Here is a 6,000-nt window from a genome sequence, read left to right as displayed (position 1 = left end):
TATTTGGTAACCCACTCGCTTAAAGCTAAGTAAATCACAGCGCATTAAGGACAAAGAAAGGTCGCCAGAAAATAGACACACATGGCTCTGGAGTTTCAACTTGAAGCGCTGAGATACGCGTTCGCATTCTACAAGCAAATCCTACATTGCTTCAGATGCGCTAAAAGAAGTCGCGCAGGACGAAACCACTTTCATCGCGACGAAGAAAGCAAGGGCTAACAGCGCAGATGCTGCAGTGACTCACCCCGCTTGCCGTAGATGAAGTAGAGGGCGCCGATGACGACCCAGAAGGCGCAGATGAGGAAGACGATAGTCAGCAGGTACTGCATCATTCCGCCAGTCTCCTGGGTCCTGCGGTTGCGCACGGAGATATGCGTTTGTGCGCGTGTTCGGCGTCACAACTCCCGAATAGTGCGCGCCTACGAATATCAAATAAGACGACGGCATCGCAAGCACAACATGGCCCCTTTGCGATGTTGTCACCGCGCCCGTGACAATGCGATATTCATACAACTTACTGAAATAAAGAAACCTGGGGATTTACGCGTTAAAAGTTCATTATGATGCACGTCGTATAGTGAGGGGCTCGGAATCAATTTTGACGACCTGTCGTTCTTTCACGTGTATCTCACATACGGTGCACGAGCTCCTTTTTCTTCTTTGCGTACCGCCCCCTCCGGAATGCGACCGCTGCAGTCGGGTTGGAACCCGGGGAGCTCCGCACCGCAACACCTTTGCCACTGGGTTACCACGACGGGTGACTTGCTAAATTATGGCGTTTATTAAGGGGCTCCGCTCTGAACCAACGCATGGAGGCAGAGACGTTCGTTTATTCGTCCGTGCTCCTCCCTCCTCGAGTAACTGAATCGTGCCGCACCTCGCAGCTCAACGCAGACCGCTGGTCGGTTTTATCAGTGGAAGGCGAGGCTCGACACCATTTTGCGATTGGATCAATCCTAATTGTTACTGTGACAAACGTGGAACAAAATACGAAGCCGTCCTTCGCCACTCTGCCAACGAGCACACAACGTATAAATTATCTACGCAAAGCTGAGCGGTGAGAAATTTCATGAAGATTTCAAAGTAAAAAAAAATGCATACAAGATTTATCCGCTCAATTGGGGCAAGTGATGGAATGTGGGGCATACGCGACGCTTTCCTGATCACTGTTGTCAGTTGGCACACAATGTCCCCATGATCAGCTCCGTCGCTGACCTATATAATTGCCTGCCGTGCTTCGCCTGGAGTCTAGCGCGCATTTTCGTGACCTTTCGGTTGTTTCCAACCTCGCGAAAGGTAGCAAAGAACATTTTTTTAACCTCTGCGAACCCTGCAGTACGCCTTATGCGCAACACTTGTCTAATCACACATCGTATAGGGCGACACTTCTTAGCGAATTAAATTGGCAGGCTAAGATATTTTTCGACGCATTAGCATTGCGCAATAAAGGCTGCCACATAACGAAATGTTCGCTTTATTCCTCAAGCCGCGTCCACAGGAATGTGACATTAACGTCCAATTTTTCTCAACGCACCAAGGTACGATATTACGAGTCACCGTTCAGACGTGGTGCACCATCCGTCACCAGCTCCCGGAGGGTGCGTTCCGGCCACGCCACCACCGTGTTGTCTTTTCCCTCCTCCTTGTTGCAATGCGCTAATGTCTACAGGCGCAGTGCGAGACAAAATTAACCTTACCGATCTACCTTCGTCAGGCGCTTGAATGCGTTTCGCCTTCCTAAGCGAATGTCCGACTGTAAGACGTGCGATTCCGAAGTGTGGAACTGCGTGAGGGCACTACTATAGCGCTGCATGCAAAATCACTTACGATCTCAAAAGTGGACAAGGGTTTGAATCGGTCTGTACCTCACACTCTTAAACCCTTTTCGGGCGTATGGGTGTGAGGTTTATACAGATTTACAACATTATTCACTGTTGAGGTTGTAGATCATTTCACAGTGTACCAGCAGAAGCGTCGCGCTTCCCTCCGCCTTCCCCCATGCGCAGCTGGCGCGAGTTTTCTCGCGCGATATATCGTTTGCAGCGGCTTCAGATTGTCGCTCTGTACAGCAAGTTTTTCCTGCTCTTCGAACCGACGCACAATTGGAAGGGCTCCGAGCGACTTACGCCGGCCGGATGACGACGGAGCGCTGCGACATCGCGCGCGACATCATCATCGAGCGTTGTTGCTCCATCTTGGCGGCCCGGTGCTCGGCTCTGGTCTCCGAAGCTGTGAAAGGATAAGGAATAGCAAGAAGAGGTGTGACAATACGTCACTGCCCATTCAAAGTGCGAAGAGAAAAGCAAGAACAAACGAACAACAAACAAATATGGGAGCCACACGCCATGAATAAAGTTTCCGGGATACAGCGATGTCCTGGTAATTCGAATCGACAGAGACGGAAAAACGAAACGGTTCAAGTACGTATGATTAGTGGTTGCGTCCTTTGGAGACCAGTTACCCACACCTTTAACACATTTCAAACATTTCAAACACTAATTCGTCATTACGCTAGCGATGGCATGAGTTCCTGTGCACGTTCAACCGAATGCGGCTGGGAGATATAGGCATGGAAGACATTGAATGGTTAACAAGTAGAAGTGATCTCGAGACTCAAAATAGCAAAAAAAAAAAAACGAAGGTGAAGGAATATACGTGAAAGGGAAGGCGATGCATGCGGTCATGGATGGAAAAAGAAGGAACAAAACAAACGCGCCAGTGGTCGGCAAAGTTTTAGTCACGGTAATCGCAGCAATTGGCGAAGAAAAGTTACACATAGCTGACGAACGGAATTTCACTGACTCTTGGCCAACTGGCCAACTGACAAACTAGGCCCACATGAAGTGTTCTTGAAGGCCCAACCACACGGGGCTAATCCTACGCACCTGGGTACGCGTCTGGCGTCTGCGAGGTCGTATGATATAATTTTGAGCGCACGCGACTGAAGTAGACGCTCGTGCACCGAAATCACATGACCGGCATGTAAATTGCCTGCGAGGGTGTTGAAACAGGTTGTGGTATTTTTAATATTTTTTTTCTTCCGCTTTTATCTTTAGAAAGTAAACAATGCAATAATGCACAATGGCGAATATGTCTACGCTATTTCTGGCACGCCAAACGAATGGAGCAGATTGCTCGAGTTTGCAAATGAATAGAAAGGCTTAGCAAAAGCCGCGGATATAGAAATAAAGAAAAGTCATGTGAGGGCGGGGGGAAGGATTCTGAGGTATCGTTTTCTAAACGACCCGTCGCACTTCGGAAACCACACTTCCGAAACGCCTACAACTGCGTATTCACTCCAGAAACTGGATAAAGGAAATGTCAGCGCTACAGCGTCGGGCTGTCGGCAAATTATGGACTGGGCAAAAGCTCGATACTCACGGTTTGTCGGGGAGAACCAGGAACAGCGTCAGGTCGGCTGGTAGCGGGTGCTTCTCCGAGGTACTGATGCCGCCCCTCGTGCAGTGCGTCGGGTGATTCTTGCGGTAGCCGTCGGATTTCTCGAGCAGACGTCTGCCGCGGAACGCGTTCGTTCTTCTTGACTCGTGCGCGCGTGCACGCATGGGCTGGTGCTGGTAACTTCTCGTTCTTCTTCCTTTAAGCACGCGCTCTTGAAGAAGAAAAGGACGAAATAGGGTGTCGAGGTTAATCCTTTTGGGGAATAACTTGCCTGTAAGTAATTTTTTTTTAGTAACTGCAAGGGGATGAACTGTTACTCCCCGTGCGGTTACTCCTTCAATGACTTACAGTTGCTCCTTTCCGACGCTCCTCAAAGGAGTAACGGTCATTGTTTCCGAGGCTCCTGAAAAACGCAATTATCGAAATTAGCCATTTATACGCTGATTAAAAAAATTATTGAGGTGCAAGAAAAAAGGAAAAGTGCCCCAGAGCAGGATTTGAACTCACGTCCTCATGGTCGCAAGCTAGATACTCCAACCACTACACCTTGGTAGCTGCTTTTTTTTATTGCATGGTATTATGAGTAGTTCCATGCGAAAATTAGTTAGATTACTTTTAGACACATATGAAAAGCAAATGTGCACATGCTACCCAGTACAATGAAAGTTCAAAAATTGATAGTCACTTTAGCATACGTCAAAAGGATAAAGGTGAAAGCCTGAGCGCTCAAGGGATACCCATTAAATTACCTGAAGTTCTCATTCGAATGCGTTGTTACTTATAATTACTATTATTACTTGTTTTCTCACACAAAAGATTGTGCCTTTGAGTGCCTTATTTAAAGCTACCTTAATTAACTGTGCCTTAATAAACTTCGCCCTTATTAACACCAAAGGTCGAGGGTTTGACTCCCACCATTGGTAGTGGGTGCCAGTGCATTTATTAACTATATAATAATTAACTGTGCCTTTTTTGGCTTGGTTGGCCGCATCGATGTGGCAGCAATGTGGAAGAAGCCGACGACGAACGTGAGAGCTGTGGCACGAGCGCACCGATTTTCTGTACTTCACAACGGGACCTTGACAAATATAGATTTATGACTTTCGCCTTAAAGTCGGGCAAACAACCACAAGCGTGCAGATGCGAAATCCACTCAGGAACGGGATCAAAGGCTCCAACCACATTGTATACGCATCTGAGCATCCTGTTCTCAAAGAGACAGACCTTGTCGAGTGCGGTGGCTTGGCATGTCTGTCGATCATGCGGCTTCTCCATAATAGATATAATCCTAATAACCAAAACAAATCATAAGGTGTATTACTGATTGTGTTTCAGAAAGGAAGGCACCGGATACCATAGCAGCTCAGTTGACGAGTCCACAGGATACTGAAACTAGGTTAGGCGTGTGAACGCAGGTGCGGCAATACAAAAGAGACTCGGCATTTTGTGTATGCAAAAGACAAAGCTGCTCGATTATTCTTAGGATGATTTAAACTGAGACACGTTACGCAGTGCTGGGCGGTATCGAAGATATATGTATCTTAGATACTATCTTAGATACTCTTTGGGTATCTTGTATCTGTATCCTGATACATCTGGCGAGACGTGTATCAGTATCTGTATTTCCGATGCATGAGAGAATGTATCGTGCATCTTATGATACACGATATCGGGGGGGGGGGGGGGGGGGGCTGTCGAAACATCACTAGGCGAAACTATAATAGTTGGCTGAACTCCGCTTCTTAAACTGATACTTGCTCTCAAGCCACATGAACGAAATCACAGACTTTCCTACAATAATTACCTACTAGAGCACGCTCTTGAACCCCATCTCTTGAGCGAAGCTGATGGCAGAAAACTTTGCCCTAACAGTGGTTTCACGGCAGCTCAGCACGTGCTGCGGTGAAGCCACACTTCGAGACAAACTTTGCGCTGCCGCGAAGCTACACGTTAAAGCGTCTCCTATTTGAATGCGTCGGCGTCAGCTCGCGTCGATTGTGCAAAAGGCAACTATTATTTCTGAGCAAAATGCTTCTGCAAGCGAGTGACCTTGTACCATATTTTTTTATCTTTGTCTCTTTTGCCAAGATGTTACGCGATGGGCGACGCGCGAATGGCGCCCACATCTGTAGCTGCTATATATCGGCGTACGCATCTATAGAAGAGTAAGAGAAGGGAATGCCATCGGTCTGTCCACTTCAATAACTTCTGCGTAGTGGGACTATCCATGTAATAAGGGCACACCTCCGGTACAACTAAGGGGGTGGTCGCGAAACTACTAAGCGACAATCATGCAAGTATAACCTTGGGATCATGTGTATCCTGCGATATAAGTTATTAGGATTCTTTTCTCCTGCTGCGGAGTGATTTTAATGCCCCATCGTTCACGTTTCGTGGTATCCCAAAAATTGTGGAATGATCAATGTATCGCGACAAGTAATCGCTAAAGCGCTGCATTCAAGTCTCGCAGCGGCCATTTCATTTGTAAAACGGCACCAAATCTATTTTGTGATAAGTTCGAAAGACAATGTGGCAAATAAAGTTCAACTGATTATGACCAACGTACGCCGCGACGATCACACATCGCGCGCTCGACACGTG

The 6,000-nt window shown here is 47.4% G+C and overlaps 1 long non-coding RNA gene across 1 annotated transcript in view; it reads right to left on the bottom strand.

The window, feature by feature from the left end:
• Positions 1-3,526, bottom strand: part of LOC129382677 (uncharacterized) — an 8,265-nt gene extending 4,739 nt beyond the window's left edge. Inside the window, exons 1-3 of the long non-coding RNA XR_011895019.1 lie at positions 3,382-3,526; positions 2,127-2,229; positions 245-351 (exon numbers count right to left, since the gene is read on the bottom strand). This is a non-coding gene — a long non-coding RNA (uncharacterized lncRNA). The remainder of the gene's footprint in view (positions 1-244; positions 352-2,126; positions 2,230-3,381) is intronic.
• Between the last annotated feature and the right edge of the window lie 2,474 nt (positions 3,527-6,000).

This window comes from Dermacentor andersoni, chromosome 6, assembly GCF_023375885.2.
Source record: "Dermacentor andersoni chromosome 6, qqDerAnde1_hic_scaffold, whole genome shotgun sequence".
NCBI lineage: Eukaryota > Metazoa > Arthropoda > Arachnida > Ixodida > Ixodidae > Dermacentor > Dermacentor andersoni.
The sequence above is the reverse complement of the archived record's forward strand: the minus strand, read 5'-3'. Positions and strand labels throughout refer to the sequence as shown.